Source organism: Cervus elaphus, chromosome 22 (assembly GCF_910594005.1).
Source record: "Cervus elaphus chromosome 22, mCerEla1.1, whole genome shotgun sequence".
Lineage (NCBI taxonomy): Eukaryota > Metazoa > Chordata > Mammalia > Artiodactyla > Cervidae > Cervus > Cervus elaphus.
In genome coordinates this window covers 59,805,596-59,820,404 of record NC_057836.1, presented here as the reverse complement: position 1 = coordinate 59,820,404, position 14,809 = coordinate 59,805,596, and the positions used below count along the sequence as shown (strand labels likewise).

Below are 14,809 nucleotides of genomic sequence, written 5' to 3'. Positions count from 1 at the left end.
ATATATAATATATATATATATATAATTTTTGTTTCTTTAGGTAGATATATTCCTAAGTATTTTATTCTTTTAATTGCAATGGTGAATGGAATTGTTTCGTTAATTTCTCCTTCTGTTTTCTCATTGTTAGTGTATAGGAATGCAAGGGATTTCTGTGTGTTAATTTTATATCCTGCAACTTTAATATATTTATTGATTAGCTCTAGTAATTTTCTGATGGAGTCTTTAGGGTTTTCTATGTAGAGGATCATGTCATCTGCAAACAGTGAGAGTTTTACTTCTTCTTTTCCAATCTGGATTCCTTTTATCTCTTTTTCTGCTCTGGTTGCTGTGGACAAAGCTTCCAAAACTATGTTGAATAGTAGTAGTGAGAGTGGGCACCCTTGTCTTATTCCTGACTTTAGGGGAAATGCTTTCAATTTTTCATCATTGAGGATAGTATTTGCTGTGGGTTTGTCATATATAGCTTTTATTATGTTGGCGTATGCTCCTTCTATTCCTGCTCTCTTGAGGGTTTTTATCATAAATGGATGTTGAATTTTGTCAAAGGCTTTCTCTGTATCTTTTGAGATAATCATATGGTTTTTATTTTTCAATTTGTTAATGTGGTGTATTACATTGATTGATTTGTGGATATTGAAGAATCCTTGCATCCCCGGGATAAAGCCCACTTGGTCATCATGTATGATCTTTTTAATATGTTGTTGGATTCTGTTTGCTAGAATTTTGTTAAGGATTTTTTCCATCTATGTTCATCAGTGATACTGGCCTGTAATTTTCTCTTTTTGTGCCATCTTTGTCTGGTTTTGGTATTATGGTGATGGTGGCCTCATAGAATGAGTTTGGAAGCTCGCCTTCCTCTGCAATTTTCTGGAGGAGTTTGAGTAGGATAGGTGTTAGCTCTTCTCTAAACTTTTGGTAGAATTCAGCTGTGAAGGCATCTGGCCCTGGGCTTTTGTTTGCTGGAAGATTTCTGATTACAGTTTCGATTTCTGTGCTTGTGATGGGTCTGTTGATTTTCTATTTCTTCCTGGTTCAGTTCTGGAAAGTTATACTTTTCTAAGAATTTGTCCATTTCTTCCAAGTTGTCCATTTTATTGGCATGTAGTTGCTGATAGTAGTCTCTTATGATCCTTTGTATTTCTGTGTAGTCTGTTGTGACCTCTCCATTTTCAGTTCTAATTTTGTTGATTTGATTCCTCTCCCTTTGTTTCTTGATGAGCCTGGCTAATGGTTTGTCAATTTTATTTATTTTCTCAAAGAACCAGCTTTCAGCTTTGTTGAATTTTGCTATGGTCTCTTTTGTTTCTTTTACGTTTATTTTTGCCCTAATTTTTTTTAAGATTTCTTTCCTTCTACTAACCCTGGGGTTCATAATTTCTTCCTTCTCTAGTGGCTTTAGGTGTAGAGTTAGGTTATTTATTTGACTTTTTTCTTGATTCTTGAGGTAAGCCTGTATTGCTATGAACCTTCCTCTTAGCACTGCTTTTACAGTGTCCCATAGGTTTTGTGTTGTTGTCCTTTCATTTTCATTCATTTCTATGCATACTTTGATATCTTTTTTCAAAATTTTTTTCTGTGATGTGTTGGTTATTCAGCAGCGTGTTGTTCAGCCTCCATATATTGGAATTTTAAATAGTTTTTCTACTGTAATTAATATCTTTTTACTATGTTGTGGTTATAAAGACCCTTGGAATGATTTCAAGTTTTTTTGAATTCACCAAAGGTAGATTTATGGTGGAGGATGTGATCTATCCTGTGGAAGGTTCCATGTGCACTAGCGAAAAAGGTGAAATTCATTGTTTTGGGATGAAATGTCCTATAGATGTCAGTTAGGTCTAACTGGTCTATTGTATCATTTAAAGTTTGTGTTTCCTTGTTAATTTTCTGTTTAGTTGATCTATCCATAGGTTTGAGTGGGGTATTAAGATCATTTCAATTCACTTCAGTCACTCAGTCGTGTCTGACTCTTTGTGATCCCATGAATCACAGCATGCCAGGCCTCCCTGTCGATCACCAAGTCTTGGAGTTTATTCAAAGTCATGCCCATCGAATTGGTGATGTCATCCAGCCATCTCATCCTCTGTCGTCCCCTTCTCCTCCTGCCTCCAGTCCCTCCCAGCATCAGGGTCTTTTCCAATGAGTCAACTATTTGCATGAGATGGCCAAAGTACTGGAGTTTCAGCTTCAGCATCAGTCCTTCCAATGAACACCCAGGACTGATCTCCTTTAGGATGGACTGGTTGGATCTCCTTGCAGTCCAAGAGACTCTCAAGAGTCTTCTCCAAACCACAGTTCAAAAGCATCAATTTTTCAGTGCTCAGCTTTCTTTATAGTCCAACTCTCACATCCATACATGACCACTGGAGAAACCATAGCCTTGACCAGATGGACCTTTGTTGGCAAAGTAATGTCTCTGCTTTTTAATATGGTATCTAAGTTGGTTATAACTTTCCTTCCAAGGAGTAAAGGTCTCTTAATTTCATGGCTGCAGTCAACATCTGCATGATTTTGGAGACCCCAAAAACTAAGTCTGACACTATTTCCTCTGTCTCCCCATCTATTTGCCATGAAGTGATGGGGCCAGATGCCATGATCTTAGTTTTCTGAAAGTGAAGCCTTAAACCAACTTTTTCACTCTCCTCTTTCACTTTCATCAAGAGGCTTTTTAGTTCCTCTTCACTTTCTGCCATAAATGTGGTGTCATCTGCATATCTGAGGTTACTGATATTTCTCCTGGAAATCTTGATTCCAGCTTGTGCATCATCCAGCCCAGCGTTTCTAATGTTGTACTCTGCATAGAAGTTAAATAAGCAGGGTGACAATATACAGCCTTGATGTACTCCTTTTCCTATGTGGAACCAGTCTGTTGTTCCATGTCCAGTTCTAACTGTTGCTTCCTGATCTGCATACAGGTTTCTCAAGAGGCAGGTCAGGTGGTCTGGTATTCCCATCTCTTTCAGAATTTTCCACAGTTTATTGTGATCCACACAGTCGAAGGCTTTGCCATAGTCAATAAAGCAGAAATGGATGTTTTTCTGGAACTCTCTTGCTTTTTCAATGATCCAGTGGATATTGGCAATTTGATTCTGGTTCCTCTGCCTTTTCTAAAACCAGCTTGAACATCTGGAAGTTCACGCTTCACGTTTTGCTGAAGCCTGGCTTGGAGAATTTTGAGCATTATTTTACTAGCATGTGAGATGAGTGCAATTGTGCGGTAGTTGGAGCATTCTTTGCGATGGGCTTTCTTAGGGATTGGAATGAAAACTGACTTTTCCATTCCTGTACTCACTGCTGAGTTTTCCAAATTTGCTGACGTATTGAGTGCAGTATTTTCACAGCATCATCTTTCAGCATTTGAAACAGCTCAACTGGAATTCCATCACATCCACTAGCTTTGTTCGTAGTGATGCTTTCTAAGGCCTACTTGACTTCACATTCCAGGATGTCTGGCTCTAGCTGAGTGATCACACCATTGTGATTATCTGGGTCATGAAGCTCTTTTTTGCACAGTTCTTCTGTGTATTCTTGCCACCTCTTCTTAATATCTTCTGCTTCTGTTAGATCCATACCATTTCTGTCCTTTATTGAACTCATCTTTGCATGAATCCTTCCCTTGGTATCTCTAATTTTCTTGAAGAGATCTCTAGTCTTTCCTATTTTGCTGTTTTCCTCTATTTCTTTTCATTGATTGCTGAGGAAGCCTTTCTTATCTCTCCTGGCTATTCTTTGGAACGCTGCAATCAAATGGGAATATCTTTCCTTTTCTTCTTTACTTTTCACTTCTCTTCTTTTCACAGCTATTTGTAAGGCATCCTCAGACAACCATTTTGCCTTTTTGCATTTCTTTTCCATGGGGATGGCCTTGATCTCTATCGCCTGTATAATATCACGAACCTCTGTCCATAGTTCATCAGGCTCTCTGTCAATCAAAACTAGTCCCTTAAATCTATTTCTCACTTCCACTGTATAGTCATAAGGGATTTGATAAAGGTCATACCTGAATGGTCTAGTGTTTTTCCCTACTTTCTTCAGTTTTTGGCAATAAGGAGTTGATGATCTGAGCCACAGTCAGCTCCTGGTCTTGTTTTTGCTGATTGTATAGAGCTTCTCCATTTTTGGCTGCAAAGAATATAATCAATCTGATTTCGGTGTTGACCATCTGGTGATGTTCATGTGTAGAGTCTTCTCTTGTGTTGTTGGAAAAGGGTGTTTGCTATGAACATTGTGTTCTCTTGGCAAAACTCTATTAGCCTTTGTCCTGCTTCATTCCATACTCCAAGCCCAACTTTGCCTGTTACTCCAGGTGTTTCTTGACTTCTTCTTTTTGCATTCCAGTCCCCTATAGTGAAAAGGACATCTTTTTTGGGTGGTAGTTCTAAAAGGTCTTGTAGGTCTTCAACTTCAGCTTCTTCAGAATTTCTATTACTGTGTTATTGTTAATTTCCCCTTTCATACTTGTTAACATTTGTATTACATATTGCAGTACCTCTATGTTGGTTGCATATATATGTATAATTGTTATATCTTCTTCTTGGATTGATCCTTTGATCATTATGTAGTGCCCTTCTTTGTCTCTTTCCACAGCCTTTATTTTAAAGTCTATTTTATCTGATATGAGTATTGCAACTCCTGCTTTCTTTTGGTCTCCATTTGCATGAAATATTTTTTTCCAGCCTTTCATGTCCAGTCTGTGTGTGTCCCTTATTTTGAAGTGGATCTCTTGTAGACAACATATATAGGGGTCTGTTTTTGTATCCATTCAGCCAGTCTTTGTCTTTTGATTGGGGCATTCAACTCATTTACATTTAAGATAATTAATGTTAAGTATGATCCTGTTGCCATTTACTTTGTTGTTTTGGGTTCAAGTTTATATACCCTTTCTGTGTTTCCTGTCTAGAGAAGATCCTTTAGCTTCTATTGGAGAGCTGGTTTGGTGGTGCTGAATTCTCTCAGCTTTTGCTTGTCTGTAAAGCTTTTAATTTCTCCTTCATATTTGAATGAGATCCTTGCTGGGTACAGTAATCTGGGCTGTAGGATTTTTTCTTTCATCACTTTAAGTATTTCCTGCCATTCCCTTCTGGCCTGAAGAGTTTCTATTGAAAGATCAGCTGTCATTCTTATGGGGATAGCCTTGTGTGTTATTTGTCATTTCTCCCTTGCTGCTTTTAATATTTGTTCTTTGTGTTTGATCTCGGTTAATTTGATTAATATGTGTCTTGGGGTGTTTTGCCTTGGATTTGTCCTGTTTGGTACTCTGGGTTTCTTGGACTTGGGTGACTATTTCCTTCCCCATTTTAGGGAAGTTTTCAACTATTATCTCCTCAAATATTTTCTCATGGTCTTTCTTTTTGTCTTCTTCTTCTGGGACTCCTGTGATTTGAATGTTGTGGTGTTTAACATTGTCCCAGAGGTCCCTGAGTTTGTCCTCATTTCTTTTAATTCTTTTTTTCTTTTTTCCTCTCTGTTTCATTTATTTCCACCATTTTATCTTCTACCTCACTTATCCTATCTTCTGCCTCTGTTATTCTACTGTTGGTTCCCTCCAGAGTGTTTTTGATTCATTTATTGCATTATTCATTATATATTGACTCTTTTTTAATTTCTTCTATGTCCTTGTTAAACATTTCTTGCATCTTCTCAATCCTTGTCTCCAGGCTATTATCTTTAACTCCATTTTGTTTTCAAGATTTTGGATCATTTTTACTATCATTATTCGGAATTCTTTCTCAAGTAGATTCCCTATCTCCTCCTCTTTTGTTTGGTTTGCTGGGCATTCATCCTGTTCATTTTCCTGCTGGGTATTTCTCTGCCTTTTCATCTTGTTTATATTGCTGTGTTTGGGGTGGCCTTTCCATATTATGGCAGTTTGTGTTTCCTCTTTATTGTGGAGGTTCCTCACTGTGGGTGGAGTTGGACAGGTGGCTTGTCAAGGTTTCCTGGTTAGGGAAGCTTGTGTCTGTGTTCTGGTGGGTGGAGCTGGATTTAGTGTCTCTGGAGTGCAATGAAGTGTCCAGGAGTGAGTTTTAGATGTCAGTCAGTTTGGTGTGACTCTGGGAACCCTGTATATTGACGCTCAAGGCTCTGTTCCTGTGTTGCTGGAGAATTTGTGTGGTATGTTTTGCTCTGGAACTTGTTGGCCCTTGGGTGGTGCTAGGTTTCAGTATAGGCATGGAGGCTTTTGATGAGCTCCTATTGATTAATGTTCCCTGGAGTCAAGAGTTCTCTGGTGTTCTCAGGTTTTGGACTTAAGCCTCCTGCCTCTGGTTTTCAGTCTTATTCTTACAGTAGCCTCAAGACTTCTCTGTCTATGCAGTACAAATGATAAAATATCTGGTTAATGATGAAAAGTTTCTCCACAGTGAGCAATACCCAGAGAGGTAAACAGAGTTACATGGAGAAGAGAAGAGGGAGGAGAGCAAAAGAGGTGACCAGGAGGAGAAGAGGGGGAATCAAAATGGGAGAGAGCAAGCTAGCCAGTAATCACTTCCCTATGTGCTCTTCACAGTCTGGATCCCTCAGAGACGTTCACGGAATTACACAGAGAAGAGAATAGGGAGGAAGGAGACAGAGGTGGCCAGGAGATAAAAGGGGGAATCAAAAGGAGAGAGACAGATCCAGCCAGTAATCAGTTCCATAAGTGTTCTCCACAGCCCAGAACACACAAAGAGATTCACAGATTTGGGTAGAGAAGAGAAGGGGGAGGGAGGAGATAGAGGTGACATGGAGGAGAAAAAGGAGAGTCAAAGGAGGAGAGAGCAATCAAGCCAGTAATCTCGCTCCCAAGTAAAAATGGGTACTGAAGATTTAGTTCTTAAAGGTACAAAATTTATAACAAATACCAAAAAGCAAAGATTAAAAATCTAGAGTAGAGGTTAGATTGTCAAAAATACAATAGTAAAAAAAAAAAAAACAAAGTCACAAAAATTATAATATATATGTATATGTGTGTATATATATATATACACGCACACACACACACATATATATATGAAGTTTCCTTTAAAAATAGGGTCTCTTTTTTACAAGGTAATAATATTAGGTTATAAAAATTAAAATTAAAGGAGTAATAGAGTACTTAAAAATTAAAAAATATTAAAATTTAAAAAAAATGGTAATAGCAAAAATATATTTAGGACTTTCTCTGGAGCTGTTGCAGACAGTGTGGGGTCAGTTCATTTTCAGATAGTTTGTTGATCCAGCTTATGCTTCTCAAGATCTATAGGCCCCTTCCTATGTAGTCGGTGCTAACTAAAGGGTTTTAATCTATTGCACCTGTCACCTCCAAAGCGGTTCCCTCTGTTTATTTTAGCTTCTTCTGTTTGGTGGTCTCTTCAGTGTCTAATTTCCGCCCTGACACCAGGGGGCAGTGGTGGTCACTTTTTAGGCTCACTTGTTCAGTCGTGCTGTGTGGAGGAGCACTGCCAACAATTGTCACTGGTGCGTGGGGAGTGCTCCCAGTGTCTCGAGCACACTGGCTCTGCCCCTGCTCACGGCGTGTGTACTTTCCCAGTCTGCACTGCTCAGGCCCTAGGTTGCTCTGCTGGGAAATGTCTGAGGCGGGCCCTGAGTTGTGTGCACTTCCCAGGCCTAAGCCACTCAGGTTCGGGTTCTCGGGTACTCCACAAAGGTGCAGACTTGGCTGGGCCTGCGTTTTGTGCCCGTCCCAGGTCCAAGCAGCTCAGGTGACCAGGTGCTTGGTGAGCGCAGTTGCCCCCAGTTGGAGGCTGCGTCTTATCGCCTCCCCCGGCCCAGCCGCTCGGTTTTCTGGGTGTACAACGGGCGTGCCTTCTCAGGTGTGCTGTGTGTCGCTTCTGGGGAGTTGATCTCTGGCTGCGACCCTCCCAGCAGATGTCGGCTGTATGGAATCCCAAGGAGTCTTGGTTAGCAACTAAGCCTGCTTGCAGTTTGGTAGAGGATGATTCTCTGGGGCCTATTGCCCGCTTCCGGCTCTGGCTCCCTCACCTGCCTGTCTCTGGTGGGGGATGGGCCGGTCCACAGCCAGCTAACTCTGCTCAGTCCTTTGTTCTGTGAGCGTGCCTGGCGGTGTCTTAGGTTAGGGTTTTTCATGGGATAGCTATCCCACAGTCTGGGTTGCTATCTGGAGTTAGTTCCCTCAGACTGCCCTCAGGGCATTCAGGCCTGGTCCTTACCCTGAGCAATGCAGCCCGCGACTCTGTCCAGCCCCTGCTTGCTAGTGGTGGACGCAAGCTTCTGGGCTGCTTCTCTGATGGGAGTTGCCGTTGGGCACGTAATCTGTGGGTTTAAATTATTTATTTACTTATTTATTTTTCCTCCCAGTTATGTTGCCCTCTGAGATTCCAAGGTTTGCCACAGACCCGCCGGTGAGAGTGTTTCTGGTGTTTGGAGACTTCTTTTTTAAGACTCCCTTCCTGGAATGGATTTCTGTCCCTACCTCTTTTGTCTCTCTTTTTATCTTTTATATTTATCCTGCTGCTGCTAAGTCGTTTCAGTCATGCCCGACTCTGTGAGACCCCATAGACGGCAGCCCACCAGGCTCTGCTGTCCCTGGGATTCTCCAGGCAAGAACACTGGAGTGGCTTGCCATTTCCTTTTCCAATCCATGAAAGTGAAAGTGAAGTCGCTCAGTCGTGTCAGACTCTCCACGACCCCATGGACTGCAGCCCACAAGGCTCCTCCACCCATGGGATTTTCCAGGCAAGAGTACTGGAGTGGGGTGCCATTGCCTTCTCTGATATTTTATCCTACCTCCTTTCAAAGACAATGCAGTGCCTTTCTGGGTGCCTGATGTCCTCTGCCAGCATTCAGAAGTTGTTTTGTGGAATTTGCTCAGCATTCAAATGTTCTTTTGATGAATTTGTGGGGTAGAAAGTGGTCTCCCTGTCCTATTCCTCCACCATCTTCTACACTATAAATTTGAATCCATCTTGTTTATACAAGTATTTTTTGTGTTTGTGATGTCCAAAAACTTGTTTCATATAGCAATAGTTTGTTCATTTTCAATGCTGCATAACATCTCAATGTATAATTGTGCCAAATTTTATTTTTACTATTTTTAATGTACACTGAAGTCACCAGGTCTTCCTGTTTCCCATAGTACCGATAAGAATCACTTGTATACAGTTTTTTTTTTTCTAACGTGTATATATTTTACTTGTGATAATATACCTAAGATTTTAATTGTTGATCATGCAGTGTATTTTACAAACTTCATGTATCAGTTACACTCCTGTGTAGAGTGTATAAGAATTCCAGTTTTTTACCATCTCATTTGGACTCTTTGTGGGCGCCTGCATGTGTGTTTGAAGTCATATGTCATTTTCATATGTTTAATTCCAAAATATATATTTATTTGGCCAGATCCTCCATGAGGCATGCAGCATCTTACTTCCCTGACCAGGGATTGAACCCTGGGCCTTCAGCAATGAAATCAGAGTCTTAACCACTGGACAACCAAGGAAGTCCCAAAATATTTATTTATGTGAGGTACATGTTGAAGATATTTTGCTCATTTTCTTTGCTTTTCATATCAGTTTTATTTGTATATAAATTATATACAATGAAATGCATCCATTTTAACTGTAAAATTTGAGAAATTTTGAAAAATATAGCCATCCAACTAATTACCACACCACAAGCTATATAATGTCTCCCAAATCCCCAAAGCATTCCCTCATCTTGCTTCCAGACAGTATATAGCTCACTTTGATCTCATTTAATCACTGACCTGCTTTTTGTGACTATGGTTATTTTTTTTTTTTTAACCCCTTTCTAGAGTGTTAAATTTAGGTAACACAACATGTACTATTTTGTATCTGATATCCTTCACTCAGCACAATGTTTTTGAAATTTTATATTTTCCTTGTTTTAGCAGTTTATACCTTTGAGTAGTTGTTCAGTTCAGTCGCTCAGTCATGTCCGACTCTTTGCGACCCCATCAACTGCAGCACGCCAGGCCTACCTGTCCATCACCAGCTCCTGGAGTCCACCCAAACCCATGTCCATTGAGTCGGTGATGCCATCCAACCATCTCATCCTCTGTTGTCCCCTTCTTCTTCTGCCCTCAATCTTTCCCAGCATCAGGGTCTTTTCAAATGAGTCAGCTCTCTGCATCAGGGGACCAAAGTATTGGAGTTTTAGCTTCAACAGCAGTCCCTCCAATGAACACTCAAGACTGATCTCCTTCGGGTGGACTGGTTGGATCTCCTTGCAGTCCAAGGGATTCTCAAGAGTCTTCTCCAACACACAGTTCAAAAGCAACAATTCTTCGGCACTCAGCTTTCTTTATAGTCCAACCCTCACATGCATACATGACCACTGGAAAAATCATAGGCTTGCTAGACGGACCTTTGTTTGTAAAATAATGTCTCTGCTTTTTAATATGCCGTCTAGTTTGGTCATAACTTTCCTTCCAAGGAGTAAGCGTCTTTAAATTTCATGGCTGAAATCACCATCTGCAGTGATTTTGGAGCCAAGAAAAATAAAGTCAGCCACTGTTCCTCCATCTATTTGCCATGAAGTAATGGGACTGGATGCCATGATCTTAGTTTTCTGAATGTTGAGCTTTAAGCCAACTTTTTCACTCTCCTCTTTCATTTTCATCAAGAGGCCCTTTAGTTCTTCTTCACTTTCTGCCATAAGGCTGGTGTCATCTGCATATCTAAAGTTATTGATATTTCTCCTAGCAATCTTGATTCCAGCTTGTGCTTCCTCCAGCCCAGCATTTCTCATGATGTACTCTGTAGTTGAGTGTTTTTTTAATTGTATGAATAAACTAAAATATATTTCTCTGTTTTTTTTTTTGTTTTTTTTTTTAAACAAGCATTTGACATATTTGCAATTTTGAGCTCTCTGTGTCAAGTGGCTACAAAAAATCATTTATATCATTTTGGGGGATGTTGATTTCCATTTTTCTTAGGTTAATCGGAGAGTAATAGCTGAGACATAGGGTAACTATGTTTAACTTTTTAAGAACCTGCCAGAATATTTTCCCAAGCAGTTGCATCACTTCACACATGCCCACCAGCACTGAATGATAGCTCCAGTTGCTCTCTGTCCTTTTGACTTACATTAAGCCTGTGTCCTAATTGTGGCCATTTGAGGGAATGTTTGACTCATTTCAATTTGAATATTCTAATCATAATGATTTTGAACTTCTTTCCTAGTTCCTATTGACTATTCATATAATTCCTTTATGAAGCGTCTACTAAGTTTTCTTGCAATTTTTATCTGGCAATTATAATTTTCCTGGTAATTATAATTTATGTGGTAACTATCGGGCTGGCTTAAACTCAACATTCAAAACACTAAGAGCATGGCATCTGGTCCCATCACTTCATACAAATAGATGGGGAAACAATGGAAACAGTGACAGATTTATTTTCTTGGGCTCCAAAATCACTGTGGATGGTGATTGTAGCCATGAAATTAAAATATTCTTTCTTCTTGGAAGAAAAGCTATAGCAAATCTAGACAGTGTGCTAAAAAGCAGAGATATCACTTTGCCAACAAATGCCTGGATAGTCAAAGCTATGGTTTTTCTAGTAGTTATGTGACATGAGAGTTGCATCATAAAGAAAGCTGAAGAATTGATGCTTTTGAACTGTGGTGCTGGAGGAGACTCTTGAGAGTCCCTTGGACTGCAAGGAGGTCAAACCACTCAGTCCTAAAGGAAATAAACCCTGAAAATTCACTGGAATACTGATGCTGAAGCTGAAGCTCCAACACTTTGGCCACCTGATGCAAAGAGTTAACTCATTTGAAAAGGCCCTGATGCTAGGAAGGATTGAAGGCAGGAGGAGAAGAGGGCTATGGAGGACGAGGTGGTTGGATGGCATCATTGACTCAATGGACATGGGTTTGAGTCAACTCCAGGAGATAGTGAAGGACAGGGAAGCCTGGCATGCTGCAGTCCATGCAGTCACAGAGTTGGACACAACTGAGTGATTAAGCAAAAACAACAACAATTATCATTGAGCTTTGATAGCAAATTGTTAAGGATGTTTGCATGTGTCATCATAAGGAGTGTTGGTCTACAATTTCATTTTTGTAATTTTATGGCCTGGTATTTATATCGTTTATATGGATTTCATAGAGATTGAAAAGTGTTATCTTTTGTGTGTTCTGTAACAATTTGCATAGAATGAGTAATTTATCCTTTTGATAGTATTCATCCACATGATTTTGAGTTAACATGATTTGGAGTTTTTTTTTTTTTTTTTAATGAAAAGATTTTTAGATGTTAATTTAATTTCTGAAACAGAAAGAAAAGTACTAAAATAAATATTCTCTATTTATTTTTGAGTTAGGTTTGTAATATTTATCTTTCAAGTAATTTTTCTGTTTCATCTAAGATGTTAACAACATTCATTTAACATTGCCAACAATCATCTCTTATTAATATGTTAACATCTGGAAGCTCAACAGACTGGCCATAACTAGACATATTGTGGTGATTATTTTACCATGTATAAAAATATGGAGTCACTGTGCATTTGAAGGTAATAATAGTGCATATCAATTATAATTCTAAAAAAAGAAAGACTTCTCTATGCCAGTAATACAAAATGTCTGGGAATATAATTTAAAAGAAGTAACAGGAATGACTTGAACATGGTAGGTCTGGTTAAAAAATTAAAAGTGATATTTTTTTTCTTCATAGAGCGATGTTTAATAATTAATTCTTCAGTATATGAATGGAAGGGAAAATTAATGATTAAGTGGCTCTGAAGTCAACCTGATTGGTCTACAAGCTAAAAAATTAGGAACTTCTTTCTAAATTTGTGAAAATGAGATAGATGTGCACCTTTTGAGCTGGCTTATTGACAGATATATTTTACTTTCTTAAGAGAAATTAAGAGTAATTTTTTTGAGTGAGTCATCAAAGCCTTGTTTAACTTGCTTATTCCTCAGAGTATATATAAAAGAATTCAACTTTGGTGATATGGAAGAAATAAGTAGTGATACACCTTTGTTAATATTTACCTCTTCTTTTGCAAATGGTTTGATATAGATGAAGATGCAACTGCCATAAGAGATGGAAAGTACAATCATTTGGGAAGAACATGTAGAAAAAACTTTTTTTCTTTGTTGAAGAGAAGGGAATTTTAGAATTGTCCTTATGATGTATATGTAGGAGATAACTACATAAAGAAGAGTGATGATGAAGATCAGTACAGAACAGGCTATAACCGTCTGCTCAATTAACCATGTGTCTGAGCATGAGATCTTCAGGAGGGGTGATACATCAAAATGGTCAAATGGCAAAATGGTCAATGATGCTTGAATCACAGAATTCCAGATGAAAATCTAAGCTGAGTGATGGGAGGATAGTCATAAGTGCTGCCATCCAGCAGCAGCAATGACCATTGTTTTGCACAGTTTGTTGCTCATGATCATCATATAATGCAAGAGTTTGCAGATGGCTATGTAACGATCATATGGCATGGTTGCCAAGAGAAAAAATCCAGTTACCTCAAAGAGACAGGTTAAAAATAGTTGTATGAAACATACCTTATAGGTAATCACTATGTCCCCAGTTGACATATTGTAGAGGAATCTTGGAATACAGGTGGTTGTAAACAAGATTTCTAAGAAAGATTAATTTTGGAGAAAACAATACATGGGCGTTTTAAGGTGGGGATCCACCAAAGTTAGGGTAATGAAGGTCAGATTTCCAGTTATAATCAAAATGTAGGTGATAAATAGAAAATTAAAGAGCAAAATCTGTAACTGAGGATCGTCTGTCAGTCCCAGAAGGATGAATACTGTTACTGCAGTGTGATTTCTCATTATTGACTCCTGGGTTTTGCCAAACCTACCTCTAAATATCAGAGAGATTTGAACTGCAGAATTCAATGATGAAAACAGCCAATGATGAGAACTCTCTTGCTTATTTGACTCATCCAACATCCATGGGCTTTACTTGTTGATCTAAGGAATACATTTGTTTTACATGAGCTGAGTTTCCCCATCTATTTGTACCTAATGATCAAGTGAAACTTTTAAATATGTTTTAATTGCTGAATTACAGCTTAACTTTTCTTTTAGTAAACTCCCAATTTTCTACTAATGGCAGTTTAAGTAGTGTCTTACTTTTCTTTTAAATATTTAAAAATAATTATTGCTACCAGGTAAATAACACACAAATAAATAACAGCAATTTAAAGGTGATATTAATTCTCTTTGAATAAAGCATTGCTTATTTCTCATCTATTTATGAATCTGTAAATGCAAGAACATGAAGCTTGAGATATGTATTTGCACTTACATTTCCAGTTCTTCATAGTTTATACCAGACACTGCTGTGTGGGAATGTAGAGGGAAAGATGATTATTCTGCTGCTCTAGATATGGACAGAGGAGCCTGGTAGACTACAGTTCATGGGGTTGCAAAGAGTCGGACAGGACTGAGAGACTTTAGTTTCTTTTCAGACAAGGAGAACCTTGGCAACTCTAGATGACCGTCAAACATTACAAAGTTGGGGGAAGTTTTTCTTGGAGAATTTACTTCACATGTTTTAATACATTTTTGAAAAATCAGAAAAATTAACTCCCTGAGGAGTACTAATTCTGACCAACACTTTGATATATGACAGTTTATCACTGATAATTATGGACTTTCAAATCTGCACTGGTTGAAGAACAAATATCTGCTTCTTGATTTTGAAATTACTCTAATACCAACAATTAAACTATAAGAAAGTTCAATATATTTTTCAGAAAAAAAGTAGAAATTAGGGAAAGAGCATGTTAACAAAATAAACAGGGTCAAATAAAGACCAGATCAAGGAAAGAAGGTTTAGATTTATCTATGGTTCTCTAAGAGC

General features: G+C 38.6%; 1 pseudogene; it reads right to left on the bottom strand.

The window, feature by feature from the left end:
- Nucleotides 1–12,825: 12,825 nt before the first annotated feature.
- Nucleotides 12,826–13,773, bottom strand: LOC122680018 (annotated as a pseudogene).
- Nucleotides 13,774–14,809: the final 1,036 nt, after the last annotated feature.